Here is a 17486-nt window from a genome sequence, read left to right on the forward strand (position 1 = left end):
ACATGCTCCTTAAATCTTTTGTTGTCGGCAGAAGTTGTTACGTCAAATGTGGTGACGAAAAATCCGACATCAAAGGGAAGCGTATTGGGCTCTACACCGCTAATATGCCCATCCTCCCGGACGCCAGACTACTAACCGCCACCTACGCTGATGACACAGCCTTTCTAGCCAGCGACGCATCCCCACAAACTGCTTCCAAAATACTGCACAGGCAGCTCGACCTAGTCAACACATGGTTGTGCTATCAAGCTATCCCTGAAAGCGTAACAGCAAAGTACCTCGGCATTCTTTTCGACAGAAGACTTACCTACAATAAAAAAGAAAGCAGCTGGACGAGAGGCTGAAAAAACACCTGAGCAAAAAGTCGAAGCTAAAAACAAGACTAAGGCTTCTCATATACAAGGCCATCATAAAACTCCTATGGACATATGGGATCTCGATCTGGGGCACCACTGAGGCCACCAATCGTGATATCATTCAACGCTTCGAAAGCAAAGCCCTGAGACTGATCTCAGACGGCAATATCTACACTACTAACGTGGAAGTACACGAAGTGCTTGGCGTCCCTTTTGTAGAGGACGAAGTGGCCAGACTGTCCACCAACTACCTGTCACGCCTGGACAGACACATCAATCCTCTAGCGATCAACCTACTTGATAATAGCGCCACAACCAGAAGACTGAGAAGACTCCATCCGCTAGATCTTCCGCTCATTGCTGATCAGTAATTCATAGTTCCTCGTTCCCCACACACATACGTTTTGTAATACTCTAATTTTAAGCCCCCGCCAATGCTCACTTGTTGTAATCCCCCTCTAAAGTTTGCTAAACAATGATTGTCCAAAAGGACAGATTGTAAATTAATAAATGGATATAAAAAAGAAAAAAAAAAAAACAGCAGCAAATCACTCAATGTTTGCTATACCTTGAGGCTGAGAACGCCTCCAGCCGTGCTCCTGGAGGGAGATCAAGTGTATCTCGGAGTGATACCGGAATCGCAGGCTCACCTTTTCCAAGCCCATAATGGCGATTACAATTCAGCAAATTGTCAATCACTTATAAGGTGACAATTTACAAACAGATCATTGCGCCAATATGGATATATGGGTGCCAAATCTGGGGGCTGGCTTGTGATAGCCAAATTCATCGAATCCAGGCCACCCAGAATAAACTATAAGATTGCTTAACGGCCGCGTTTCTCTGCCTATGAGCATTTCTTAAAGATAAATCTTTTTTTTTTTTAATCGTAATTCTGTTTCTGTATATTCTGAAGAGCAACTTCCATTTCACATTTTTTCGATAATATGCCTCGTTTTGCTCTCATTTTAAGCAGTTTGAACAAAACGAAGACCTACCGGCGCTTAAATCTTACCACAATTGATTTTTTAAACTATTGTCGAAGCGAAAAAAAATTCTCCAAATTTTTTTCGTCACTTTGGTTTTCAATGTGGCTTATCTGATGCTGCTGGTCTGGGTCAAATGACTTCGCAAAGACATCCACTACTTTTAATACCCTGAACCCATTCAGATCCCCTGAACCCTCTTTCAAACTTTTAACAAAACCATTATATCCTGATTTCCCATTGATAATTGGTTCACCAAAGCAGTCAGACGACTTACAATTACAATTAAAACGGTTCAGCGCTTGTTTTTGTTCTTTCGTATGTTTTTTCACTTTAATTTCAGCATTTACTTTTGAAATAAGGCAGTGTCTGCTTTCACCAACATTCCAACTTTATTCTGGAATAACAGCTGACAACAGAAACCGATATGAGTGACCGGATTTAATTTCAAATTCACCTTATAATCAGCTGCTTTTTGACATGTATTATTAAGTTGGGCCGAAATCCCGGAGGTACTGCAATACCGGGCCAACCCGCGACAGAGGTGGAGCAAGCCCCTAGCACTCCGTCTGATTCCAAAAATCAGTTTAACATTTGTTGTTCTCCAATGGAGAAACTATCAGATGTTAAGCTGATAAGAACAGATACTACACTTTGATCTTAGCCATAAGGCCGAGAAGCGATAACTCCATACACAAAAAAGTTCAGTACTCTATTGAGATACTGCTAAAACCAGTTGAGAATTGTAAACGCATGCACCTTGAACACTTTTTGCCTACCTGAGCGGACTTATTTGTGGCATACTTTAGGGGTTGCTCAGGTAATTTAGGTTTCTTGTAATTCTCAATTGGTTAACTCCAGGGAAAGGTAGAGTTAACGTGTTAGCTTGCGGTTCATCACTCTGGCTTCTCTTCAGTTGTCGAATAAATCTTTCGCCTTTTACTAAAGATTTCCGTGGAGAGGAGCACTCAAATGAGTCTAAAATGAATTTTTTGTAGTGCCTGGTGACTTTGGTTGCCGGGCCATAAGCAATAAATAATGTATTCTGATTACAAAGTGGAGTGATATTGGCTGCCCAAATCTAAGTTCTCAGGGGCTTTTATGAAGCACTATTTATTGGCTTCTCTATTCAGGGTTGCCAATTTCGCTTTTTCCCGTAAAATCTGGATGTTTTGGAAGACCGATTGCGGGATAAATTTTAAAATGGCGGGAAGCGGGTATTCTGGCTTTTTAAGAAATATATAATATAATAAGAATCATTCGACCCAGTTGCTTATACATGCTGCTTCGGTATCGGCAAAAAAGTCGAAAGACAAAGACATGACATTTGTATTAAAAAAAAACATTAAGCAATGATAATATAAGCAATTTTAGAAAAAGAGTAGAAGCCAAAATGCCTAGCCCAATTAGCCCTGAAAACGCTCTGGCATTTATTATTGAAGGCGGATTTACAAAGCAGCAATATTTAAACATAAAAGCAATGAACAAACTACATGATTGTGACATTTATCCACCTTATTCAGAAGTGGCAAAAGAAAAATTGAAATGTAGGCCAAAAGATATATGTTTCTCTGAAACAAAAGCCGAAGTGCGTCTACAAAATCTGTTAAATCATACGGTTGATCGCATCCAAAATTTAAAAAGTTTTGCTCTGAAACATTTAGTTTGTATATGTCAACTTATTCTTGGTATCCGATGTCCCCAACTGTTCACAAAATTTTGGTGCATGGATATCAATTTACGGGCACTTGCATAATTCCTATTGGCATATTAGGAGAGAACGCGTCTGAAGCCCGGAACAAACTGTATAGAAATGATGGATAGGAAATCTTACGCCAGGAAATGTAGCTGATTAGAGAATTTAACAGATATATTTAATAGGGCTTTAGACTCATCTGATCCACTTCTCTCTTCACTCAGTTTAAAAGAAAGCGAAAAGAAAAACAAGAAAAAAATATTCCCAAAAGAAGTTATTGAACTTTTGGAAGATTCCAATTTTCAATTACCAGCCACATTTAAAGGCTTAATGGAGCCAACCTTAGTTGAAGAAGAAAATGAAGACGAAAATGAGGATGAAAATGAAGACCAAAACATAGATGATAAAATCTTAGAATTAAATTTTGAATTAGATGAAGAATATGAAGTCCATTCAGTTTAAAATTATATCGCATATATTTTATATATCCCTAAGTTTCTTCAAATACAATAAATTAAAAAAAAATAAATATTTTAAAGTTGCTAAAAGTGTACAAAAAAGTTATTAAAAATAATTTGAGCCCACATGTAATGATTTTTAATTTAATATAATATGGAAAAGGGGCGGAAAATTTGAATGCCACGCCCAATTGTAAAAAAAAATCCGAATTTTCTTTTTAATATTAATAATATATTCCTAAAATTTCAAGTTCCTAGCTCTTCATTTACAATTAATGCCAAAATTACCCATAGTGTCATGGTCAAATGCAGAGATTGAACGAGTTTTTAGTCAAGTCAATCTAATAAAATCAAAGCTAAGGAATAGAATCAACCTTACCACGCTCAATAGCATTCTATGCATTAGGTAAAATTTTTTAAGAGTTCAAAGAATATTACTAATTTCATTATTTATTTACATATACAGATAAGGACTTCGACGAAGTGGGAAATGCTGCTGCAGCTACGAACTGCCTAATCATTTTCTTCGAATGATTGCTACCAATCAATCTTACAATGGGGAATCTAATGATGATGTTTTAGAGCTAGACGAAGTTATAAACTTACTTTGACAAAAAGGAAATATACTCATATTCTATATTACAATAAAAAAATATAAGAAAATCGGTGTTTTTTTTCGCTTTTTTGTGTAATTTTTTAGCTTTTTTTCAATTCATTCCCCGTCGAAAACAGCTTTTTTTATAAAAAGTTGGCAACACTGTCTCTATTTGCGTAGTAAATTATTATTTCTATTAAAGTGAAAATATGCAAATGTACGGGCTAAACATCTACATGGATTTTTTTTTTTTTTTTTATATATATATTTGTTGAATCTGTACAACTATGGTACCTTAACAACACAGTTAGATTATATTATAAAGAACCTAACCTTCTGATATATTCAGGAGGTTTTAAATAACTAAAAATATCACTAAACTAAACTTATCTAATGGTTTTGACGGAACCCAAGCGTTTTAATCGCCTTAGTGGCCTCGCAGGGAGCAGTCGTCTCGCTAGTCTGCTCCGGTGTCTAGCCAGTCTATCACTATATCGGCTAGTGTGTCTCCCAATCCGTTCCTCCACTATAAATAATTTCAGGTCTCGATCAAAAATGAATAAAGCAACGTCTTTTTTCAACAATCTAAAATCGGTGTAAACACATGGGTAAAGTGCAAGGAAAAGCTGTGTTTCGATATTTTGTGTTTGTGAGCTCAAGGCTGATTAACGATATACATATTATCAATATAGATGCTATCGATTTGCTAAATGAACATATTACTATGGGAGGGAAATCAAGTTTTGCATGATTTTAAATGTTGAAAATTGGTATTTCATTACGCTAGATCCTTTCGGTAAATATACTCCTTGGCAAGATATTTATCCTTCTCCCGAGTTATTTCTGCTGGGCTGAGTGTGAAATTTCGGTAACAAGTTTTTGAAATTCACTTTCCTCCACCATTCTCAAGGCAAGATGACTCTTGGCAATTGGCTGTCAATCTTCGGCTTGCGGACAAACGAAGTGATTTGTTTGCTGAGTATTTTCCATACCTGAGCTTTCCACGTTTTGTCGTATAACGGTTTCAATAGCTGCTATATGCTTGGCTTTCAAATGTATATTTAAATTTCCTTGTGACTTGTAGCCTAAGACAATTTGGAAAATCTTGCATTTAGCCTGTTGCATTTGCATTTCCTCAAAATGTTTCCAAATTTCGCTGTGCTTTCTTATCAAAGACATTGTAAGTTTAACGAAAAAATGAGCGAGTGATCAAAAGCCAAAAGGAGCGAGCGAGCCAAAACGAGCTAGTGAGCCAAAGTGTGCTATATTGAAGCCATTCACTTTGGCTCACTCACTCATGAGCTACCCCAGTCCCAGTGTCGACGAGATAAATGAGGTTGGTCGTGTGTATAGTGTTAATGATATGTTTTCAAGGAAAGTATTTCGCAGTAAGTTATATGTAAACATTTGCGAAATTGGCTGGTTGCATTAAAATAAGAATGCAGTAATTGTACTGTCTTAAGTGTACACATACATACATACATTTCAATTCTGCCTATTTATTTGCCAGCAATTATTGTGCCGTCAAACGCTTATGACCATGTGCACGTGCAATATACTCACATACATATGCATTTACATACAACATATGCATACATAATAATTAAAAGATTTCCAATCAAGCCAATTTGAACAGTTTTTTAATAACAACAAAATAAACAATGTATGTATACAAACATACATATGTATATGTCGGAACAGTATTATTATCGGTCATCGTTTCGCGCAGCGAGTTTCGACCGCACTTGAATCCTAGACGCAACTAACTTGTGTCTCTCAATTATTCTTTGTGCCTACTCTCGAACCTCACTCGGCGACAGCGACACAACGCTGTCGCCCCGCTAAAACGGTACTTCTTAAGCGACAACATGCAAATATTGGCTGATGCAATATGATGAAATCAATTCCTAGAACTCAGCCGAAAACTACAACCACACTCATAAGTACGAAGGCATATAGAAAAGGGAAAATATGCGAGCAGGTAGTAAGCACAATTACAGTGCGCGCCAACATATTAATACTACTTGCTTCGACATATACACTGCGCGTCATCAGGTTAGCGCCCCCCTTCACACTCATCTTCTTTTGCTTTTTTCTCTTTTCCTATTGCACGCAACTTCGTAGTTTTTGTTTTGATTTTGTTGTCAACATATGAGATGTCTCTCATAATAAAATCAAGCGCGAGAGAAGAACCGTTATATTTTATTTTCTATTCTTCTTTATTTTCGCAAAGAATGCGTGCACTTATTTTGCGTCATCAGATTAGCGCCCCCAAATGCAATTTTAGTTATCTTGCTTATTTTGCCAAGTACAGTCACCAAATTTTTTGGGAAGCTCAAAGTATTCAATATCTTTAAATAAATGTACAGTATGGGTAAAAAAACAGTTTTATCTTTTGATGAAAAATCAAAGATTGAGGCATACTTTGATTCTAGGTTATCCTTCCATAAAATTGCTGAAAAAACAGGAAGACACAGGAAAACAATTGGCAATTTTCTTAAAAATAAGGAAAACTATGGAAAAAACTATAAAGGCGGCAATAATCAAGTGATTTCACAAGCAGATAGAAGAGCAATAGTTCGGGAAGCTTCGAATTCCCATGACTCAACCACTAAGATTAGGGAAAAAACCGGTGTTAAGGCGAGCTTATCAACGGTCCAAAGAGTAATTAAGAAAGCTAATAACATAAAGAGACTGAAATTAAAAAAAAAACCACCACTCAATATGCTGAGAAAAGAAATGCGCATTAGTTTTGCCAGAGCGCACATGACGTGGTCTACCCAATGCATTGGGTACTGCAATGGCAGTATGTTGTTTTTTCAGATGAAAAAAAATTTGATTTGGAAGGACCTGATGGCTATAATTATTATTTCCATGACCTACGCAAAGAAGAACATCACTTGGACCGGTTACACAGCCGGGTGGAGGGGGTTATGGTCTGGGGAGCCATATCTTACTACGGCACATGCAAGCTTCAATTTTTGACATCGCGTATGAACGCACAGGACTATAACATCGTTTTAAAAACTGCTTTTTCACATTTCCAAAACATTTTTCAAAACATTCAGTGGACTTTCCAGCACGATAATGCCCCAATTCACACCGCCCGATCCGTGAAGTCCTGGATCCAGGGCCAAAAAGTTGATCTCATGGAGTGGCCACCATACTCACCCGACCTTAATATCATCGAAAACGTCTGGGGATGGTTGGTCAGGAAAGTATATGAGTCCGGAAGGCAATATAGTATAAGGACAGAGTTAATCAAAGGTATTAAACACGCTTGGTCAACCATATCCTTGAATTATATTGAACAACTTTGTAATTCCATTCCTAATCGAATTTTTGAAGTAATTTTAAACAATGGCGGCACTACGCACTACTAATATTACTTAAAAATAACAATAGCTTAAAATTTCGGTGTTATTTTTGGTCATTAGCTTAAATAAATTGAATTTAATGCAGGGGGCGCTAATCTGATGACCAAATTTTTGTTACATATTTTTTGTACATTTTACAAAAAAAATTATTAAAAAATAATCCTTATTGTTACAGTAGCCATTCTTTTTGTATTTTAAAGAGAAATAAATGGAGTATAATATAAAAAAATTTCAAAGATGGAGCTCTGATGGTTTAGATTTTATTTAGCTTTGAGGTTGAGTGTAAAGGGGGGCGCTAACCTGATGACGCGCAGTGTATATACAGTTAGTCCAATGGTCAATTATAAACTATGTAAAATTGCAACCACAAATATAAAAAGTTTATATAATTATCACGAGTCCTTCCAAATTTTACAGCTTTTTAGTACACTATTATGTTTTCTAGAGTACCAAGGGAAATTTGTTTCCCATTATTATTTTTGGCATAATTGCCCTTTGACTTCCCAAGTATTGTGGCCTAGTATATTTTGCAACCATTTCTATTTTCAGGACAATAAAAATGGTTATTCACTTCGTTTGGACATTTATGCTGTGTTTGGGATATAACCCATAAATTTACCCATTTTCGATTCGGAGTTGATTTCCCATTGTAAAAATTCTAAGGTAATAAATATTCACGAGCAGCCTAACACTATTTTAGTCAAGGCGCGCACAAAATGTCCTTAAGCAACTATTTTGACAAGGACATACAAGCAGGCACATATATTTCCTTTGCATGTTTAGCATATACACAGATTTCAACCCTATATTAGTCAATACGAGAACATAATTTTCTGTATTGAGCAAAACTCGTTTTTATACCTACTTAGCAGATACGCTCAACTTGTTTTAGTAAAGATTCAAACCAAGTAACTTACATTAATTCCATAGATGGCGCTTACAGGCCGTAGAAATAATTTTTAAGATGTAATATATTATTAGTCAATATTATTAGTCATTAAACAAAAAGAGTAACGTATACAAGTATATTTTCAAGCAGTATTCGGCATTTTTCATTCTATATATATATGTAGATTTCCTTTAGCCCAGCTGGTGTCAATCACTCACTTTGATCCATGTTAACCCGATTCACTCCGCTAACAGCTGATAAATAACTGTCGCGTGCTTGTCAAATTGGCCAACACACACACACTCACACACAAAACAGCTCAGACAAATTCAGTCACGACAAATGCAAAGGTGTCAATAAAGTGTTTTGATTTTCAAACTTTGAGCTGCGGGCAATCAATCCACGACGTCTCGATTGTTCCTACAGTAGACGACGACTTCATTGCTGCTTTCCTCAAGGACTCGTGAAATTCAAAGAGAATTTACCCAAACAATTAATCATTTCAATTTTCCAAACGACTTGGCGAATACGCCGACGACAAAACAATTTGCTAGCAGAACTTAGAAGGACCCTGGAACAGGGCACAGTAGTTGCAGTGTCAGCAGCTGCCATGTCCCTGTCAGTCGCCGCTTGGCATCATCCTTTGCCTACTCCGCTCTCCTCGCATTCGCAACATTGTGTACGGTGACTCGGAATTGCCTTCCACGCCCAAAATGCGAAAGAAAACAAACCGGAATTCGCCAAACGATTTGAATGCAAACTCTGAGCCAGAGAGAGGGCAACTCCTCAGTTTTCTGCTTTGAGCATTTCTATTGCACATTTTGTTTTTATTACTGTTCTTAAAGAGAGACCGCTATGCAATAAAATATGCTATTTCATATCTTCGTTTATGCATAAAGAGTACAAGAAAAATATAAAACGTACGATACAATTGACTGTTCGGTAAATTTTTTCTTCTGTTCCACCGTATGTTTCGATGTCACCTGCGACCTCGAAAAAATAGGTTTTATTGTCAGTAAGTCAAATGTATTTGCGCAACTAGCATCAAAATTTATTAGCAAACATAGTTTGGCATTGCAATTTTATTTAAAAAAATTTCACACGGAAATATTAAGGTATTTGATCATAGTGTTTCACTTAAAGTGCGTAGCTTTCGACACCGTAAAAAGGTAAATAAAAAATTTAAATAAAAGTGAATTTTAAATCTAGTTTGGAAGTTATGAAATTTTAAATATATTTTATGATTGTAGATGAGTACGAAAAACAGCGAAAAATGCAAACGGTGGAGAGAGAAAGTAAAGAATGATGAAAACTATAAATTAAACAAGTAAGAAAGCTCTAGTCGAGACTGCTCGACTACGAGATCCCCTGAACCCTTCGAGCAACTGATATTTCAATAATAATTCGCACATACACACGCACACACACATACGCAAACAAACAAACACAAGCACACACACACACAGGCGCAAACAAACACAAGCACACACACAGACGAGCACATATACAGGCGATTGCGCTTGGGTTGCGCTGCAGTGTTGGCAATATAATCAGAACTTATTTGTTGAATAATTTAATATCTAGACGTACGATCGAAATGAAACTTTCAGAACATAATTATAATGTTTAAATGTATGTATATACCAAAGCACAAGTCACTAGTATTTGATATACGACTTTTACAAAGTTGAGGTTGAGGGGTTGGATTTAGGGGTGGGGGGTAAATTTTAACAAAAACCGAAATTGTATAAAATACATCTTAATATACATTTTAAATTTGGAGACCCTAGCTTGAAAGATGTAGGAGATATAATTTTTTAAGTGATCTTCGATAAGGTTTTTTATCGATAAAAAAATATCGGAATGAGTTATCGTTTTTTAGTGATAAACTCGATATGCGCGTGATATATACGGACATTTTAAAAAAAAAGTTGAAGTCTCTAGCTCTTATATCTTCTGAGATCGACGCGTTCATACATACGGACAGACGGACGGACGGACGGACAGACAGACGGACAGGGCCAAATCGACTCAACTCGTCGCCCTGATCAAGAATATATATACTTTGTGGGGTCTGCCACGCCTCCTTCTGCCTGTTACATACATTTTAACAAAACCATTATACCCTGATTTCCCATTTTCAATGGGTTCAGGGTATAAAAACCGCGAAAGAATGCGGAATTCTACACTTAAGAGGAAATTGCTACCTGAAACAGAAAGTGTAATCGAAAAGAGGCGACAATTGAATCGTATACGACAACAAAATAGACGACAAAAACTAAAAGAACAAAATAGAGAGACATTGGAACAACTTAACCCATACTCGCCTTATCTTTGTAAGCTAAGCTTAGCCAAAGCGGTTAAAAAAGTAGAGATTGCAATGCCAAAAGATATGGAGAAAAAGCTAAAGGTTCTTGAAATTTTGATTAAAAAATATAAGCAATTTAAAGAAAATCTAAACATAAGGCAGACAAACCGTAATTTATCAGAAAGCTTAGTTAATACCGTTGTTGACTTTTATCAGAACGATAATATTAGAGTAAAACTGCCGGAAAAAAAGACACATTTATGTTAATGACCATGTCTGAGACATATGAATTATTTAAAAAACAGTGCCCAAGCGAAAAGATAGGGAAATCAACTTTTTTTTTAAATACGACCTCGCCATGTTCATTGGTTAGTAAAATGCCACACAACATGTGTGTTTGCATGTATCATGCTAATTTCTGTTATATTTTGGACAGTTGCTCGAAAAGTATTCAATGTGTATCCAGAGATTGTGAACAATTTCTGAAATCAGTTTGCTGTGATGTTCAAAATGAATATTGCATGACAAATAATTGCAAAAAGTGCCTACAAAATTTAAAATAACATAAATTAAATATATTGAAAATCATTTCTAATGCTTTTATTCATGTACATATACTAAAAAATAAAAAAAAAATAAAAAAACGTGTGGTGTAAAAAATGTCTCATTCGACACGTCACTTTCGACCCTGAATAAATCTAAAAAATAAAAAAAACTACTCAATATTTTTGAATCAAATAAAAAACATTGTAAAGATGTGCCAATTCGTAGTAATTTAAAATTACTCGTAATAAATTGTCACTTAAGGTTTCGCTAAAATCTCAGGTAGAACTGTTCATTTAAAAAGCGACTTACGTTTTTTGCAGCCTGCGAACTTCTTGGTTTTTTGTGATTATCTTGAAAACTAAAATCAGATTTAGCACCAATCATAGAGCTAATCAAGAGCTAACAGATTCACTATTCGTCAAAATAAAAAAATGTTTTGGCATTCGTTTTTTTTAAACTCAAATGCGTACGAATGTCACATTCGCCACTAGAGAATTGTCCATATACTGAATTCAAAGATTTTTTAATTTACAGATTTTGGACACCACGCCCCCTTCGCATACAATTGATATAAAACTTATTTCCATTACTAGAAACTTTGGAATGTACACACATTTTAACCAAATGATCACCCTTTGAAAGTTTCATGAAGATGGTCTGTTCACAAAAGATATTATTCAACAAATGAATTCTCATAATATTGCCCACACTGAAAAGCAGCTCAAGCGCAGTCGCTGCTTACTGCGCAGTTAGCAGAGCGCGGGCTTATGCGTGAGTGTGGATGCAAATGTATGTATGTGTGCATAAAAGATGATTAGAGCATCAGATTGGAGGATTTAGGGTATGCCCTCGTCTCATCTAGAGCCTTCTTGCTTAAATTATAGCTTAATATACAATATTTGTAATAATTGAAAATTATGAATGACACGTGGTTATCTTGCTATCTTTGCTAAACTTTTACCCATACAGTCAGTCTAAGTCTGCGAAACACTTACCCAGCAAGTTGTCCGAAGTTCTGCATTACTTCACGGTTAAAGAAGACGAAGTAATAGACATTTCGTTCAAAAAGTCTGGACCCTATAGACCACGGAAACAGAAAAGCACTTCCCATGAGATTCAGATACTATCCAAGCAGGTGAAAATGAGCTAGGGTTGTGAAGCTAAGCATTAAATGACCTCAGTATATACTGTTCGGCTGTTCATCTGTTTTTAAGTTCAATACATTACATATATAGACATATATACCGAAAACACAGTCACTTGACAAAGTGTATGTATGTAATGAAACATTTAACGAAACATAGTCAAAACTTTTTTGTTGTGAGCACGCTTGAGCACCCAACTAAAAACTGTCTGGTCCGTGTAAGAGTGTGTTGAAACGGATCTTAAAAATTTCCCTTGCATATATTTGCAACACGCATCCACGTACTAGATTTGCCAAATAGAGAGTAGACTAGTAGAGAGTAAGACTAGTAGATCACCTATAAATATGTAAATATATGGATTGATCTCGTTGGAGTTCAAGCCATCCGGTTATTTATAGTTATAGTTTGAAGATTTGCATATCGTTTTGTACAAATTGCAAATAAAAATTTAATCATTGACCAGATAACACATAGACTAGACATGTAGTACAATGCGCTCGACCGAGATGGTCAAATGTTGCATAAGAGATGTCTCTGTGCTCAATTTCTCAAATATGTATGTATATGTATGTATGCATGTGAGCACAAACAGCAGCTCAGGAAAATTGAAATTTCTTCGCAGCAAGAACCCATGTCTTCCCTTCTGTGTGAAGAGTATACCGAACTCTTGAAACCGTTTGCCAAGCTCGTACAAAATACGTATATGTGTTTTCGATATTATTTGCGAGAAGGGTATGAAAGCGTTGGTGCTCATAATAAAAATGTTTTCGCGACGAGCGTACAGTCCCTTGCTCATACATGTAGTATTTATATGCCTGTCGGCGAAGCTCGTGATTGACCATTAAAAAAAGTCGTTTTAATAGCAGGGAAGCTACTCTCTGTCATTCGATCTGAGTTCAGTTCAGAACTACAGAGAGCATCACACATTGGAAGCCAGAGCAACTTCACCATAACAACAACTGTATCATTTACCACTGCCTCCAGTATCACCAATTACACAATGGCAACTTCTACAATAAGTAGCAGATGCCATACAATAATTAATAAGGACGCAATAAACGCAAAAAGTTCTAACGCTGCCGAAAGATTGTTGAACGCACAAAATCGGCGTTCAAGCAAATGGAAAAATGACAAGCCTATGTCACCCATGCCTAGTTCAAAGCGATTGAATGCTTCTCGAACTCGGCACGCTTCCCCAAGTACAAACCGATAAGCAAACTCCAACAATAGATTTGCCACTCTTGACATGGACATCTCAAGCGATGAAGAGGAAGAGGCATATGAAGAAGCTGATGAACATCAGACACTTAATGCTCAGCCAGTAGTACCTACTACCCATAATCAACATAGGGCACCTTCGAAACCACCCCAAATAGTACTTAATGTTAGCGACTTAAATGACTTCTTTGAGTCGTTGTTAAAGCTAATCAAGGGGAAACGGCCAGAGTCTTCCCTAATTAGCGCGACACCTATAGAGCCATTGTGGATCGACTGGATACACTTGGAATAGAATTCCACACATACTAAATGCAGTCAGAAAAGCCACACCGAATCGTTGTAAGAGATGTGCACAACAGTACTCTTAATAAAGACATTATTGCCGATTTTAATAAACTGGGCTTCGAGGTTCTCCATATACATAACCCAAGCTCACGCATAAATAAGGATGAAAAGCTTAGTAATTTTTTGAATGAATTTGAGAATGCAAAAAACAACCGAAATCGCACAATGTTGTCGATGCCAAGATTACGGCCATGCGGCTAAATACTGCCGCCGACAACCCAATTGTGCCCGATGTGGTGAAAATCATCAAACAATGCAATGCATATGTCCTTCAGATGCACAGCCCAAATGCATACACTGCTCTGGCAGCCACATGGCTAGCTATAGAGGATGTGAATGGTATCAGGAATTTCTTCGCCGATCTATGAGGCCTGCAAGGAGGGAAAATAATCCGAATAGGCCAAGACACATTAACTTAAATGCACAGAATGATTGTGCTTACCCTTCCGCACTTTCTACAGCGAATCAGCAATTCCCCACCTTGAGGTCTGATCGTAAACAAAGGGCTAACAGACAGACAACTCAGCAACAGCCGCAGCTAACTCCACATCAGCCAACGGCAGGCACTGGAAGGAATTCAGCAGTCTCTTATGCTGCAATGGTCAAAAGAGATCCACAAACCAGGATAGCCTAAGGATGACCCAGAATCGTACCGCCCAATAAGTCTGCTGTCGTCACTATCCAAAGTGTGCGAGAGACTTATTGCCAATCGTCTTGGCAATATCATCAGTGAACGTCACATCTTACCGGACCATCAGTTTGGTTTTAGAGAAGGACACGGGACTGTGGAGCAGGTTCACAGGCTCACGAGGCACATCTTTCAGGCATTTGATGACATGGAATACTGCAACGCAGTTTTTGTCGATATGCAGCAAGCATTTGATAGGGTCTGGCATACAGGGCTCCTCAGCAAAGTCAAAAACCTCTTCCTTACTTCGGGATTCTACGATCGTATCTGGAGGGTCGGCAATTTATTGTCAGAGTACGGAACACATACTCGACTTGCCAGATGAGAGCTGGAGTTCCTCAGGGCAGCGTATTAGGGCCGCTGCTTTACTCCATTTACACGGCCGACCTACCCTCCCCTAGCGTGCGCCACATGGAGAATCCTGGCAAAGCCCTTCCGATATAGCGGTGCTCTACAGCTCAAAATGTCCCACCGAGGCTGCGAATGGAGTGGAGAACTACCTAAACACACTAGTAGCATGGTGCAAAAGATGTAACATGAAGATAAACCCACGCAAGACCACCAACACTTGTTTCATCCTGAAACATTAGCCACACCCCGCCTATACGTTTAGATGGCGAACCACTTGACCAAGCTTCGCAGACAGGCGTCTAACATTTGGTCCTCATCTTAAGGCAGTGGCTAAGAGATGTGGCCAACGCATACAACAACTGCGGTGACTGGTCAACAGACGCAGCCCCATGTCATTAAGAGCTAAGAGACCGGTCTATGTGCACTGTGTAGACCCAATTTGGCTCTACGGTTTGCAGATATGGGGAATATGCGCAAAATCAAACTGTAAACGCAAACAGGTCCTGCAAAATAGAGTATTGCGACAAATTACAAACTGCCCATGGTATGTGCGCGGCTCAACCCTACATCGAGATCTGAAACTGTTTACAGTGGAGGAACAGATTGGGAGACACACTAGTCGATATAGTGACAGACTGGCTAGACACCGGAGCAGAGTAGCGAGAAGATTGCTTCCTGCGAGACCACTAAGGCGATTAAAACGCTTGGGTTTTGCCAAAAATATTAGATAAGTTCAGTTTAGGGATATTTGTAAATATACATTTCCTCCTGAATACATCAGAAGGTTAGGTTCTATATAAATAATCTAATTGTGTTGTTAAGGTACTATACTTGCATTGTACAGATTCAGCGCTTAAAATAAACATACAAAAAAAAAAAAAAAAAAAAAACTTATGTTAATCCTGCCAAACTTTACATCAACTCAAACTACCTATTGATGTATTATTCTTAAATTTCTTTTACTTATAATTATTTCTAATTAAAATTAAGACAAACTGATTATTAATAAATTTTCTATGCTCAAAACAAGGGTGGGTGAGAGAAAACAATTCAGTATATAAAGATTTTGCTGTAGCGTGCACGCAGTACAGAAAAATTTTCTCTTTAATACGTGGAATATATGGTATATGGCCTTCAACTTGAGATATTTGTTTGCATAATGAGAATATTTATTGAGTATCAAATACTCAGAAGAACACTGCATTTCATTTAATGATTTAAGAAGATTTGTACATGCTTCACAATATGTTTTTTGCAACAGCTTGTGCAGAAGATAGCCATCAAAATATCGCAATGCATTTTCATTAAAAGCATTTTGTATATTAGCAATCGTGGCATCTAATGACAATTCTATTTCCAAATCAGCACTAGGTTCAATATCTGTAGCAATATGACGTGAATTAGTTGAGACCCACTATCTTCTATGATATTGGCCAACATGAGGTCTTCATCTGAAATGCTATTTTGCTATTGCAGAAGCAGATGTTAACATTTTCATAGATAACATTTTGGACATAATAGCATTAAATTTAAAAATGCTGGGACTGGTATTTGTTGCTCCCCGACTTCTAATTAAATAAAATAAATTCTCTAATGGGTCTTGGTGCAATTTCGATGTCGCAACAAAGAAAACATCATTGTTTTCCCTCCAAATATTTTCTACCTAAGCAATTACCAATGAGAATGTAATAATCATCCCATCAATGCAAAACACTTTGTGTGCATAATGCAGATTTTGTAAATTTGTCCTCCCTAAGAGCACATCTATAAGGATTGCTATCAAATAGCACATGATTATTTAAGCAATCAAAGAGATTATTCATTTTTTCAATAAATATTGCAGTTGGAAGTGCACTGTCTTTGCAATCAGCCAACCCACCTGAATATACAAAAGTGCGTATCGCAGAAGCTACACTATGGCTAAAAATTTGTATGGCAAATTCAACTTTCATTTTTTCAAAACAATGGGACTGACGTGTTTTAAGACATGTTTTAATTTCGGACACAAACGAGTTAAATTTTTCGTCTGCTTCGTATAATGAAACTGTGCCATCAGGTGTTAAAATATTATTCTTTAAAATAATATTTCGAAGAGATTTTACTAGATTCGGTGCATCAAATAACGCAAAAACTTCTTCACCATCTTCATGCATCAAATAACGCAAAAACTTCTTCACCATTAACTTTAAAGGTAGAATTATTTAAATCAATACCCCATCTATTATAAACTGCTTTATTACCCCGATGCTTGCGATAGTCCAATATTTTCTTACCCTTTTTTAAGATCAGTATGATTTATGCCTCGAGCTGAAACCGTATAGCTTAAAACATACTTCCAGTTCTCAGAGACCCCTAACAAGAAAAACACAGACTTGATGTCCTAAAAACTTACTCCTTTTAACAGAAATCCCTGTATCTCGTCAAGAGATGAATTCTACTGAAGCCCTCTTTTTACTTTGAGCTCATCGCAAACTAATACGGCATATATTCTTTGGCGCTCATTTTCTCAACCAGCCCTGCAGATTTTC

At 37.1% G+C, this 17486-nt stretch overlaps 1 protein-coding gene, 1 long non-coding RNA gene and 2 other non-coding genes across 5 annotated transcripts in view; 2 read left to right on the forward strand and 2 right to left on the reverse strand.

Moving 5' to 3' along the window:
* Positions 1–17486, reverse strand: part of sick (sickie) — a 274376-nt gene that overhangs the window by 205642 nt on the left and 51248 nt on the right. The window lies entirely within an intron of this gene.
* LOC149091951 (U2 spliceosomal RNA) lies at positions 1831–2026 on the reverse strand. Its single transcript, XR_016196620.1, has one exon. It is a non-coding gene; the product is annotated as a U2 spliceosomal RNA (small nuclear RNA).
* LOC149091952 (U5 spliceosomal RNA) lies at positions 2239–2362 on the forward strand. The gene has a single exon (XR_016196619.1). It is a non-coding gene; the product is annotated as a U5 spliceosomal RNA (small nuclear RNA).
* LOC149091953 (uncharacterized) lies at positions 3796–4161 on the forward strand. Its single transcript, XR_016196582.1, has 2 exons — positions 3796–3902; positions 3963–4161. It is a non-coding gene; the product is annotated as an uncharacterized LOC149091953 (long non-coding RNA).

The sequence above is a fragment of the Drosophila navojoa genome, chromosome 3, assembly GCF_054131105.1.
Source record: "Drosophila navojoa isolate 15081-1374.11 chromosome 3, UAZ_NAV_1.0, whole genome shotgun sequence".
In the NCBI taxonomy this organism is placed as follows: domain Eukaryota; kingdom Metazoa; phylum Arthropoda; class Insecta; order Diptera; family Drosophilidae; genus Drosophila; species Drosophila navojoa.